The 13,712-nt window shown below is 41.6% G+C and overlaps 1 protein-coding gene across 3 annotated transcripts in view; it reads right to left on the bottom strand.

Moving 5' to 3' along the window:
* Positions 1–13,712, bottom strand: part of syt17 (synaptotagmin XVII) — a 51,362-nt gene that overhangs the window by 14,344 nt on the left and 23,306 nt on the right. The window contains exon 8 of one of the 3 annotated variants that reach the window (XR_011887372.1): positions 5,728–6,043. The exons of the other annotated variants lie outside the window; for them this stretch is intronic. The gene's annotated coding sequence lies outside the window, so the exon portion shown is untranslated. The remainder of the gene's footprint in view (positions 1–5,727; positions 6,044–13,712) is intronic. 3 annotated transcript variants of the gene reach the window in all.

Below are 13,712 nucleotides of genomic sequence, written 5' to 3'. Positions count from 1 at the left end.
CAAATATAACACCTTCAGTCCTGTGCTCATCACCCTTTTCTATTTTTCCTCCATGTTACACTTCATCTCATCCCACTGACTGAAAAGAGCTCAGGACATCTGCCTGCTGTTCCTCACAGTCCTGCTACACATGGCCTTTGCTTCTCTACCAACCTCAGCCCTATCATTTCAGTCCCTATCCTCCTGCCAAATTAGTTTAAACCCTCCCCAACAACTCTACCAAACCTGTGCACAAGGATATTAGTCTCCATTAGGTTCAGCTGTAACCTGTCCTTTTTGTACAGGTCATACCTTCCCCAGAAGATAGCAATGATCCAGAAATCTGAAACCCTGCCCCCTGCACTAATTCCTCAGTCACACATTCATTTGCCAAATCATTCTATTCTTATCCTGACTGACATGTGGCATAGGCAGCAATCCAGAGGTTACTACCCTAGAGGTCCTCCTTTTCAACTTTCTACCTAATAGTCTATATTCTCTCTTCAGAACCTCCTCCCCTTTCCTACCTACACCATTGGTACCAATAAGTACCATGCTTACCACCCCCCCCCCCCCCTTTAGAATGCTGTGGACCTGATCTGAGACATCCTGACCTGACACGTGGGAGGCAATATACCATCTGCGTGTCTCTTTCACAGCCACAGAATATCCTGTCTGCTCCTCTAACTATGGATTCCCCTGTCACTACTGCACTCTTCTTCTCCCCGCTTACCCTTCTGAGCCACAGAGCCAGACTCAACGCCAGAGACCAGGTCACTGCAGCTTCCAACTGCTCGGTCGTCCACCCAATGTGGTACTTATTATTGAGGGGAATAGCTACAGGGGTACTCTGCACTGGCAGCCTATTCCCTTTTGCTTTCCTGACAGTCCCCCAGGTACCTGCCTCCGGCAAATTAGGGAGTGACTACCTCTCTATAGCTCCTATCTATCACCTCCACGTTCTCCCCTATGACCCAAAGGTCATTCAGCTGCAGTTCCAGTTCCTTAACACGGTCTTTAAGGAGCAGCGGCTTGATTTACTTTGTCCAGATGTATCAGGGAGACTGAAGGTCTCAGAGTTTCCACATCTGGGACCTCTGGTGTTGCCATACCTCACACAAAGAACACACCACTAACCCTGGGCTGTTTCTCACCGGACTAACTACGTACTAATAGACAGAAAGAAAAAAAACTTTTTTAGAAACTCACTCCACCTGTTCTTGCTTAGGACTGTTGAGCTAAATTCAGACAACTTTAACACTGTCCACTCACACAGTGGCCACTACACTTACACTTCGCTTCATTTTATTGGCCTTTGCTGAGCACCTAAGAAAACATTATGATTGCAGCCCACTGAAAAATCCCGAAAGGTCCTGAGCTCGTTTAAAACCTTGTACCACCTCGGCCAAATGGTGACTGCTGATGGAGTTAGTGACAAGGTTGGTCAACAAGCACATTGCAATTCCCAACACATGCTCCCTACACTGAGCTCCATTGAGGAGAACAGTTTCTATAAGAACACAGTGTCCTCAAAATCTCTGAAAGTTTGCACTATTGTCACTGTGCCATCGGAATTCATTGTCCAAGACTACACAAGAAAGCAGCATCCATCAACAAGGACTTCCATCATCCAGGCAATGCTCTCTTCTTGCTGCTGTCATCAGGAAGGAGGTAGTGGAGCTTTAGGTCCCACACCACCAGATTCAGGAAGTTAGTAGTCTATAACCATCATGCTCCTGAACTGGCAGAATAATAACTCTGAACTGATTCTACAGCCTATAGCAACACACATAAAATACTGGAGGAACTGAGCAGGCCAGACAGCATCTATGGAAAAGGGTACAGTTGGCATTTCGGGACGAGACCCTTCGGCAGGACTGGATTGCGGAGTGGTGGTGGGGAAGGCGAGATGGGGGATCCAATGGCAGTGCGTGAAGACCCAGCCTGGAGGCCAAGGCTGGAGTCAGAGTTGGAGGTTGCATAATCAGCACTTTGGAGATCTTTGAGGTTGTTGGAACCCATATTGATGATGGTGGAATCTGCTCTGGATCATTTTTCTGGAGACGCCCAGGCCTGCTGGCGTTGGAGACAGCAGGTCCTGTGGTCTGTAGACGGGTGATCTTCCGATCCTTAGTCAAAGAACCGGTGATCGAAAGCGTGGATCTGGCGGAGGATACAGAAGCACACAAGTTCATTACAGGCGATGGAGAGAGAATGCTGGAGTTGTGGAAGTGACTGGGATAGAGATGCCAGGTACCTCCTCATGGCGGAAAGCGTGGCACATAGAACACGATGGGAGAAGCAGTCAATTGAATGTGAGTACCTGGGGATCGAGAAGCCTGAAAACAAATCTGGAAACCGTGTGGTACAAACTGGTGGCGAAGACATGTTCACAGAAAGGATACATGGCTGTTGTAGTGGGACTGGGTGAGCTATGGACTCACTTTCAACGACTCTACAACTGATGTTTTCAGTGTAATTTATCTATTTATCCTATCTTTGTTTTTTTTATTTACACAGTTTGCCTTCTTTTGCACATTGGTTGTCAGTCTTTGTGTGTAGATTTTCATTGTATTTCTTTCTTCCACTGTGAATGCCTGCAAGGAAATGAACCTTAAGGTGGTATATAGTGACATATACGTATGTTGGTACTTTGAGCCTTGAAGTTTGAACACAAGTGGTGGAGGAACTTTCAGGATGCATCTTAACACTTCAGGTCTACCTGCTGGAAGCTCATGGAGATCAGGTTTAGGCAGCAGAAGTTGTATACTGTAGTTCAATCAAGTCATTCACCCACCCTGATTGTGGCACTGTTTTCAGATGGTTTTTCAGTCTCTTCAGAACTCACAGGACTGCAGTGCAAGCAAGTAATATTCAACCCCCATTCCCACATGTAGCGGAAATACACGTATTTTCACTGTGAGATGGAATAGACCCAGTGGGCCAAATGGCCTGTTTCACAACAGAATATGAGATTATGTTTACCTATAAAGAAGAATGCATATGTACTGTATGAATCAGGATACCAGGGATGGAAACTCAATGTGTGTTATAAAAATTAACAAATGTTGGGAACAGTCTGATTTAATTTAAGACTGGGATGAGGAGGAGAAGCATGCTGAGATGAAGGTGATGGCTAATTCAAGTTTTGCAAGATTTACTTGCAAAAAATTGTGGCTTACAAATGCTGAATTTAAACTATGGTGCTGAAAGGATCAAAGAGGAAATTGAAGCGTAGTGGAGACAGCAGAGATTTTAAGAAGTTTAAGGAGAGTTAATGCAACAAATGCTGGTTATCTGTTGTTGGACTTTCAATAGTATTTCCAGTGTTCACAGCAATTAGACTAAAAAATAAATGCACAAGACCGCTGGAAGAACTGTATTATAAATAGTTATGTTTAAACTTTGTTTATATAATTTAGTTTAGGCCACCACTGAGTTGTAAAATGCAGAAAGAGCACATGAGAAGTTGAAAGACCTAGAAGGACTTGAAATTGGGTCTGGCGTTTTCTTTGAATAGCTGCAGCATTCTGCAGTCACCTCCAGAGGGAGCCTGTTGCTTTACTCTCCTCCATTGGAGACAGACAATGGTACTAATGCCACCAGGGAATCTATGTCCATTCTGGCAGCACATCAAACAATGCAAAAGAATAAACACCACCCAGTCGCCTACTCACTGCTGCCCAATACTCAGAAGGAGATTCTTAAACACATGTCCAACAGCAATCTGAACACCTCCTGGAAACCACCTGTACATTGTGATTAAATCATTGCCCTGGTTTGGATTAATAATCATCCAATGACCAGAATTAAACTCCCACCACAACGTAGCTGAGAAATTTAATTTCAGTTAATCAATTAGATCAGAGATAAAAACATCAGTGACCAGATTGTTGTAAAATCCCATGTGGTTTACTTGGGGGAGGAAATCTGCTGTACCAACTGGCCTTTTGGTAATACCAGACCACTTATCAATGTGGCTCAATCTTTCTGTCTTTTTGAAAAAAAATTGGTGTGCTGTTCAGTTCAAAAACGATGAGGGATGAACAATAAGCTCTAGCCCTGCAGACAGTACCCACATCTCATGAATGATTTTTAAAAAATTAGGCACCACAGAAGTGATGTAGTACAGTCACAAAATGTTGCTAATGTTGTAGCTTTTTAGCTTTCCTTCACATTCCTTTTAGGGATATCGATTTGGAAACTTGATACCTGCTACATTTAGCATAAACAAACTGACTTTAAGCCAGGTACAAACCAAAACATCAGCAGTAGGTTTAGTTTTCATACCATAGGTAGACAAGGTGGGGAAGGGTTACCCCATAACCAATACCAAACCAGTTGAGATCTGGATAAAAGGAAAAAAATTCCAAACTGGATTCCTTTGTATCTGTGAAACTGTCGCAACAACAATTCTGTCTTTAACACACTAAATTTACAGCCAAATTGAAACCATAGTCACACATGTGTGAACAAAAACTATCGATATTGTCTTATGAAATAATGCACAGCAAGTATTTTAAAAACAAATTTGAAATTGGGCCATGGTGAAACTAACTATGACAGAAATAATTAAGGCACTAAAAATTGGTTTCTGTATCATTATGTTTAAGCTAATTCAATTTTCATAATGCAGTTAGTTCTTTGAAGCAACAACAGTAATTTCATTTAGCATATCAGAAAGAAAAAATATCAATCACAGCTTGTTGCCAAGCCAATTCCTCCATTTGCACCGATGTATGGAAGATGTAAAATGTCAAATATAATTAAATAAATGTGTTTGTCACTTAGGCAATACAGAAGATAAAATTTACAAATCCTATTTAATGTAAACATTAATAATCCCAGATTGAAATTCAAATGACTTTAACTCTCTATTCCCCAAGCAATACATCTTAACAGTGTTCCAATAGAGGAAACCGTAAGACCATAAGGTATAGAAGCAGAATTAGGGCCACTTGGCCTGTTGAGTCTGCTCTGCTAGTTCATTATAGCTGATCCATTTTCCCTCTCAGCCCCTATCTCCCGCCTTCTCCCCATATCCCTTCATGCCCCGACCAATCAAGAATCTGTCAACTTCTGCCTTAAATATACCCAACAACTTGGCCTCCACAGCCGCCATTGGCAACAAATTCCACACATTCACCACTCTCTGGCTACAGAAATTACTCCTCATCATTCCAAAAGGACGTCCCTCTATTCTGAGGCTGTATCCTCTGGTCTTAGACTCCCTCACCATAGGAAACATCCTCTTCACATCACCTCTATTGAGACCTTTCAACATTCAATTGGTTTCAATGAGGTCACCCCTCATTCTTCTGAATTCCAGTGAGTAGAGGTCCAGAGCCATGAAACACTCCTCATATAACGAGCCTTTCAACCCCAGAATAATTTTCATGAATCTCCTTTGAACCCTCTCCAAAGTCAGTACATCCTTTCTTAGATAAGGGGCCTAAAACTGCTCATAATACTCCAAGCATGGCCTCACTAGTGCTTAATAAAGTCACAATGTTATGTACTTGCTTTTACATTCTAGTTCTCTCGAAATGAAAGCTAACATCACACTTCCTCACCACCAGCTCAACCTGCAAATTAACCTTTAGGGAATCCTGCATGAGGACTCAAAATTCCCTTTGCACCTCGGAGTTTGGGATTTTCTCTCCATTTAGAAAATAGTCTATGCATTTATTTCTACCAAAGTGCATGACCATATGTGGTATTCCATCTGCCACATTACATATCACATACCTATGACATAATGATATCTTCTTCTTAGGCCTTGTTTAGGATTGTGAATGACTTGCTTCTACTCCAATTTTGTGAGAAAGAGGTGTCAGGAGAGGTAATTTTGGATACACAGAAGGGACAAGAGGTCCCTAATCAGTTCGGCTGGTGGAAACTTGCGAGGCAGTGAACTCCTTCTGTCACTTCCACAGGGTTGTGTATGCTACTGAGAAATGGATTTCTGGTTCTTTATTCTCAGAATCAGAATCAGGTTTATTATCACCAGCACTTGACGTGAAATTTGTTAACTTAGCAGCAGCAGTTCAATGCAATACATAGTCTAGCAGAGAGAAAGAAAAAATAATGATAAAGAAAATAAAACATAATAAATAAACAAGTAAACCAATTACATATATTGAATAGATTTTTTAAAAATGTGCAAAAACGGAAATACTGTATATTTAAAAAAGTGAGGTAGTGTCCAAAGCTTCAATGTCCATTTAGGAATTGGATGGCAGAGTGGAAGAAGCTGTTCCTGAAACACTGAGTGTGTGTCTTCAGGCTTCTATATCTCGTGCCTGATGGTGACAGTGAGAAAAGGGCATGCCCTGGGTGCTGGTGGTCCTTAATAATGGACACTGCCTTTCTGAGACACCACTCCCTAAAGATGCCCTGGGTACTTTGTAGGCTAATGCCCAAGATGGAGCTGACTAGATTTACAACCTTCTGCAGCTCCTTTTGGTCCTGTGCAGAAGCCCCTCCATACCAGACAGTGATGCAGCCTGTCAGAATGCTCTCCACGGTATGACTATAGAAGTTTTTGAGTGTATTTGTTGACATGCCAAGTCTCTTCAAACTCCTAATAAAGTATAGCCACTGTCTTGTCTTCTTTATGACTACATCAACATATTGGGACCAGGTTAGATCCTCAGAAATCTTGATGCCCAGGAACCTGAAGCTGCTCATTCTCTCCACTTCTGATCCCTCTATGAGGATTGGTATGTGTTCCTTCATCTTACCCTTCCTGAGGTCCACAATAAGCTTTTTTATCTTACTGATGTTGAATGCCAGGTTGTTGCTGCGGCACCATTCCACTAGTTGGCATATCTCACTCCTGTATGCCCTCTCGTCACCACCTGAGATTCTACCAACAATGGTTGTATTGTCAGCAAATTCTTATATGGTATTTGAGCTATGCCTAGCCACACAGTCATGTGCATACAGAGAGTAGAGCAGTGGGTTAAGCATATACCCCTGAGGTGCGCCAGTGTTGATCGTCAGCGAGGAGGAAATGTTATCACCAATCTGCACAGACTGTGGTCTTCCAGTTAGGAAGTTGAGGATCCAATTGCAGAGGAAGGTACAGAGGCCCAGGTTCTGCAACTTCTCATCAGGATTGTGGGAATGATGGTATTAAACGCTGAGCTATAGTCGATGAACGACATCCTGACATAAGTGTTTGTGTTGTCTAGGTGGTCTAAAGCCGGGTGGAGAGCCATTGAGATTGCATCTGCAGTTGACTTGTTGTGGTGATAGGCAGATTGCAATGGGTCCAGGTCCGTGCTGAGGCAGGAGTTCAGTCTAGTCATAACCAACCTCTCAAAGCATTTCATCACTTAAAGCAATTCTATGCCTAGTTCCAGATCTCTACTGGAGTTACCATGACCAGAAATTCTGAGGAATCGGGAGCAAGTTCCAAGTATTTGAGGAGTTTTGTTGAAACCATTTTTTACCTTCACCTTGCAGTCTCTTCCTATAATAGCATTTGGAATACCATTTCTATTTCATAGGTCTAGTGTCAGGCCATCTCCCTAGTATATTCTGCTGAGTATAACTAGGGCTCTGATACCAGTACAGTACACTGACATTGGTTTATCCATCCTTAGAGAGAATTTAGACCGTTCTGCTGGAAATATTTTTCCAAAGACTTGAGATGCCTATTGTCGGTAATCAAGATTTCAGAAGAAAATGAGATAGATCTGAGGCTCTTTAAATATCCTTTTCCTCATTTGTCCAAAGGTGATGCTGAGCTTCATTATCAATGTCTGTCTTTGTTGAGAGATGGATTCAAATGGTCTACATTTTCCAAATCTTGCAATCAACATTATTGTTAAAAGACAGTGTGCTATAGCATAGGTAGGTTGGCAGAGGCCCTTTGCCTTGGTGGTGTATGCCTTGGTGAATGAGTCAACAATGGCTTTGACCATGGTCTTTGAGTGAACACAAATATGCATGCTACCTGAATTCTATAGAGCAACTTCTAAGGTTTGTGTAATCTTGCATCATAGCTTGAACTAGTTCCCATAAAGTATGAAGTTCAACTCTATTCTACAGGAAATTTATTAGAGACAGCAGTGTTGAAGAAATGATACACCCTTGTTTGACAACTAAAATTGTCTCTTTTGCAGACCCATTGATTAGGTTCATGGCTTGAATACTATCAAATAAAACAAGTATGTTGTAAATTAGTGAAAATGTTATAAGCACAAGAGATTCTGCAGTTGCTGAAAATCCAGAGTAACACATACAAAATACTGGAGGGACTCAGGCAGCATCTCTGGAGAGGAATAAAGAATGTAACTTTGGGGTAAGACCCTTCATTAGGACTGGTAAGGAAGGAGGAAGATAGCAGAATAAGAGGGTGGTGTAGGGGAAAGAATACAAGCTAGAAGGTGATAGGTGCAATGAGGGGAGGGGAAAGTGGGGAGAAGTGAAAACTGGGAGGTGATAGGTGGAACATGTAAAGGGCTGAAGAAGAAGGAGTCTGATAGATGAGGAGAGTGGACCATGGGAGAACGGGAAGGAGGAGGGGATGGGGTGTAATAGGCAGGTGAGGAGAAATGGAATAAAAGTGGAGCCAGAATGGGGCATCAAAAAAGAGAGAAGGAGGGGAGAAATCTGATTTTAAATTTGTTTTATAATAGCATGCAAACTATGAAATACACCCCTCCTGTCAAATTTAAGTAGAGTATATATTGATATATATGCCACACATAACTAAATAATGATAACATATTCAGCAATTGATTATCACATAGGAAAACGAACCACTTTCTTTTCATCTCAAATTTTTATTGCAGAATAGAAGACTATTTCAAGCAACTTAATTTAATGTAGTGTTCAGTGGCAGAATTGGTTAAGTTACTGGACTGGTATCAAAAAAAACTTGACAGACATAAATTTAAATCTCTCTGTGGCAGCTGTAGAATTTAAATTTATTGTTAAATAAATCTGGAACATAAAAATTAGCTTACTGTCATTAACACTGAAACTACTGGACTATCATTAAAAAAAATCTAAAAGAAATCTCCAGTCTTTAACCAGTTTGGCTTAGTTTTGACCCAGACCATATTTGTGTCCCTATGCAGCTTGGTCTATCTGTAACAGCAAGGTGGTTGAATCTGAACTGCCCTCTGAACAAAGAACTTTGTGGAAAGTACAGTCGAAAATGGATAATGCTGTATATATGCTGGTCTGGTCAAAATGCCCGGGTCTTGTGAACAAATAAGTAAATGTTATCAAGCCCAGTAAGCTGATCATTTAGACAGGGTCCAGTTGTGAGCCGGCTATTAATGTCCATTTCCAAAGCACCAACATTTTATACAGTACAGTACGAATTGTTTTCTTATTGAAAACAGACCCAGCTGGGTTGAATTAATTGATCTCAGCCATGGCACCAGCTGGGCTGCTCCAAATCAGCTTAATGCTGCTGGGTCCGGAAGAAGAAAATCAGTTCAGGATTTTATTGCTGGTACAATCTAGTGATAACTGCTGCAAAATGTTTGTGTGTGTGCTTGTCAGCTGCAGAATGAGATCAAGTTTGCCTGCCTTGGTCTGGGCTCTTATACCCACTTCCTACCTCTCACTACCCATGAAATAGCTTGCTGCCACTATGTGTGGCATTGGAAGCCTTCCAGTGTCTAGTAGACCACTGAGTCACAGAATTGTAGTGGCACAGATGGAGACCACTCAGCCCATCAAGTCTATGCCAACTCCTAGTTGAGCAATCCTACCTCTTCCCTAGTATTTCCCCTTAGTGTTAAAATTATTCTGAATTACTGATCCAACTCTTTTTGGAAGGCACTGGTTGATTCTGCTTGCACCATCTGTACAGGCAGTGAATCACAGATACTAATAATATTCTGAGGAAAGCTCCCTTCCAACTTTGTCGAAAATTCTCAAACTTTGTTCTTGAACCAACCATTAATGAGAGAACTTCGTAATCTAACCAAAACCAGTATTGATTTTATACACCTCAATGAAATCTCCTCTCAGGTACCTTTGATTCATTGACTCCAGCCAAATTAATATCTAACCGCGGGACTATTCCACACATTTGACAGAACCTTCACAAATTTGCTGAAGTTTGGTAATGAGAAACGGACACAATATTTCAGTTGCAGTCCCATTCCGACATGAGAGTCTGTGACCTCCTCTACTGCCGCAATGTGGCCACACTAGCACCACCTTGTGTTCTGTCTGGGTAGCCTCCAACCTGATGGCACGGACATCAATTTCTCAAACTTCCGGCAATTGCCCACTCCTCTCCTTTACTACTCCCCATTCCATTTCCCTCTCTTCTCCCCTTTCCTGCCCATCACCTCACTCTGGCACTCCTCCCCCTTCCCTTTCTCCCATGGTCTTCTGTCCTCTCCAATCAAGCTCCCCCTTCTCCAACCCTTTATCTCTTTCACCAATTAACTTCCTAGCTCTTTACTTCACCCCTCCCCCTCTCCCGGTTTCACCTTGTACTTCTTCGTCCCCTCCCCCCACCTTCAACATTCTTACTCTGACTTCTCCTCTTTCTTTTCAGTCCCGATGAAGTCTCCCGGCCTAAAACGTCAACTGTTTACTCCTTTCCATAGGGGCTGCCTGGCCTTCTGAGTTCCTCCACTGTTTTGTGTGTACTGCTTTGGATTTCCAGCATCTGCCAACTTTCTCATGTTTGTAGTTGTACTGCTTTTCTTCTCTAGATCTCAGTTTTGAATCTCAAAATCCCACACCTTTACCAATCTCTCAATGCATTTTTTAAGGATTTATGAACATGTATACAGAGTTAGCCTTGTTTGTGTGCATTCTTCACAACTGTGCAATTTAGTCTAAATCATCTCTGCTTATTCTTTCTGCTGAAGTACATCATCAGACACCTAAAAGAAATACTCTTTTCATGTCTCTGAAATGGAAAGAGATTACTAGGTGGTCAGAGGAAAAGATTGAAGGATGTGCTTAAGGCTTCTGAAAAAAAATTGCAACCCCAGCCATTTTTGCAAATCTCTCACCCACTATCATTCAAAGCGGAAAAGGAGGATCAGGGTGGTGTTGTAGGTAATGTGTTCTAAGCAGCAAACAGATGCACTATCTTTTGATTATGAGGGACTGCTTAAGAGGGCCAGAAACATCACGCAATACTTCTACGCATTAAATTTCATCTGCCACCTGTCGGTCCATTATTCAGCTATTCGTATCTACCATGGTTTTCACTGCTCACCACACTCCCAAGCTTTAATATACAGTAAATCAAGCAAAGCAGTGTTTGATATATTCCCAGTACTCACCCTAGAGGAATATTGCTGTCTAACATCCTCCAATCTGTAAAACAAATATTTGCCACCATTCTCCAATTTATGCCTTTAATTAAAACAATTTCTATCCATGCTGCTATCGATCCTTCAATTCTAAAAACAATCTGCCAAAATTTATGGTGAAGTAAAATGCACTTTCTATTATACATGCGCAGATAGTTTAATAACTTAAGGCAAGAACAGATGCCTTGTTTAACTTATGAGAGAAAAAAACAAGTAAAAATCTAAACACGCTCAAGCATGTCTAATTGATGGGAGACAGTCTTATTTACTTTAGAAGAAATGGTGGTAGACTATAATAGAACTGATAATTTATTTAAATATATGTTTTAATTACTTTGTAAGAAATAGATTTGCTGAATTTCAAAGTCATTCTCAAAGAAGAATGAGATTGCACTCTAACTGAAGGCTCAAAGGGCCAATTGTTTTTATATTTTGTACATAATTTTGACAAGCTTCTTCACAAACTCTTAAGGTGTGATTTTGAAATTGCCTTCAGTAAGAAAAGCAACACACACAAAATGCTGGAGGAACTCAGCAGGTCAGACAGGATCCATGGAAATGAATAAACAGTCGATATTTCCAGCCGAGGTCCTCCTTCAGGACTGAGGGGGACACACCAGAATAAAAAGATGGAGGGTGGGAAAGGGGAGTAGCTGGAAGGCGATAGGTGAAGCCAGGTGGGTGGGAAAGGTAAAGGGCTGGAGAGGAAGGAATCTGATAGGAGAGGAGAGTGGACCATTGGAGAAAGGGAAGGAGGAGGGAACCCAGTGGAAGAGGATGGGAAGGTGAGGAGAGGAAAGAGGCCAGAGCGAGAAATAGAAGAATTGAGGAGGACAGGGATCTTTCTTAACTGGAAGTAGAAATTTGCACAAGTTGGTTATTTAAGTAAGCTTACTTTATTAGGAAAATAATGTTTTCTCATTTCATTGGAAAATCAGCTGGGAATAATGATATTCACCAAAGGAGCACCACACTGCATATTTATAGGGAACAAAGTAAAAAGCTTGCTGGACATTCTCAGCAAATTACACTGTATCTGTGGAAAGAGAAACAGGATTAATACCCCAGCTCAAGGAACCCCTACAAGGACCAAGAAAATGAGAAAGCAAGTTCATTTTAAATTGCAGGGTGGGGGAAGGGAGACACTGGGCCCCTACATCTGTCACTATATTCTGCATTCCAATTCTATTCAGACCCATTTGCTTGTGGTTTCCTGCTTTGTTGCAACAAAATCACACCTAAACTTGAGGAAGAACACATCACTCCCCAGCTCTGCTGTAAGATTATCCACCTGCCATTTAACTCAGTTTTTCTCTTGCGACAATCACCGCCTGATCTGCTGGGCATTCCCAGTGCTTTCCTTTCGATTTCAGATTTCAGTAACAGTTCTGATCTGTGATACACAGACTGACTTATTTCCACTTTTTTTTTGGAACCTATACAATCCTGATCGATAGATTCAATCAGAAATCTATCTGAATGGATAGGACAAAAAAGAAATAAGGAATGGGTAGGACAAAGGGAATATATTTGGTAGGATAAGGCCATAGATCTAGCTATAGCTTTATCCTACAAAATATATTCCCTTTGTCCTATCCATTCCTTATAACTTCAAATTAAAAACTGCACCTCTACTTAAAATGTATTCAGACTCTGCTTTCAGAGCCTTTGAGGAAGAGACTCATAACCTTTCGAAAAAAAATCACACCAGTGTTTTAAGCTGACAACTCTTTATCTTAAACAGTGACCTCTAGTTCTAATTTCCTCCACAGAAGGAAACATCCTTTTCAATCCCACCTTTTCAAGACCACTCAGCATCTCATGCATCCACCCTTTCTTGAATAAGGTGATCGATAATTCAAATACGGTACCAGTACCAAATATAACTGAAGTATAATGTACCAACTTTTGTAATAATTTCCCTTCACAATAGTTACTGGGTGAGCAGTACTGTGCAAAAGTCTTAGGCACATATATATAGCTAGGGTGCCTAAGACTTTTGCACAGTACTGTAGTAATTCTATGTATTGTACTGTACTGTACTGCTGCCACAAAAATAAAATTCATGACATATGTGAGTGATGATAAACCTGATTCTGATATGGGTCCCTATTGAGGACTGAGAATGGAAGGGGGACAGAGAGAGAGCAGAAAGCACCAACGAGACATTCTGTAATGATCAATAACCAATAGTTTGGAATCAAGTGACTTTGCCTGGTGTCTTAGGGCTGGGTGTGTTTCCAGCCGTGTCACATCTCGCCCCTGGTACGCCTTCTCTGCCACCAGTCCCACACCCCTCCCACAGCATTCCACTCTCACCATTCCCAACATCCTTTGCTCCCACCAGATTTACAAACACGCTCTCCGCTCCATGTTGACAAATACAGTAATGTGCAGAGGGTCTACACACCCTAGCTATAAATA

This window comes from Mobula birostris, chromosome 9 (genome assembly GCF_030028105.1).
Source record: "Mobula birostris isolate sMobBir1 chromosome 9, sMobBir1.hap1, whole genome shotgun sequence".
Classification (NCBI taxonomy): domain Eukaryota; kingdom Metazoa; phylum Chordata; class Chondrichthyes; order Myliobatiformes; family Myliobatidae; genus Mobula; species Mobula birostris.
The sequence above is the reverse complement of the archived record's forward strand: the minus strand, read 5'-3'. Positions and strand labels throughout refer to the sequence as shown.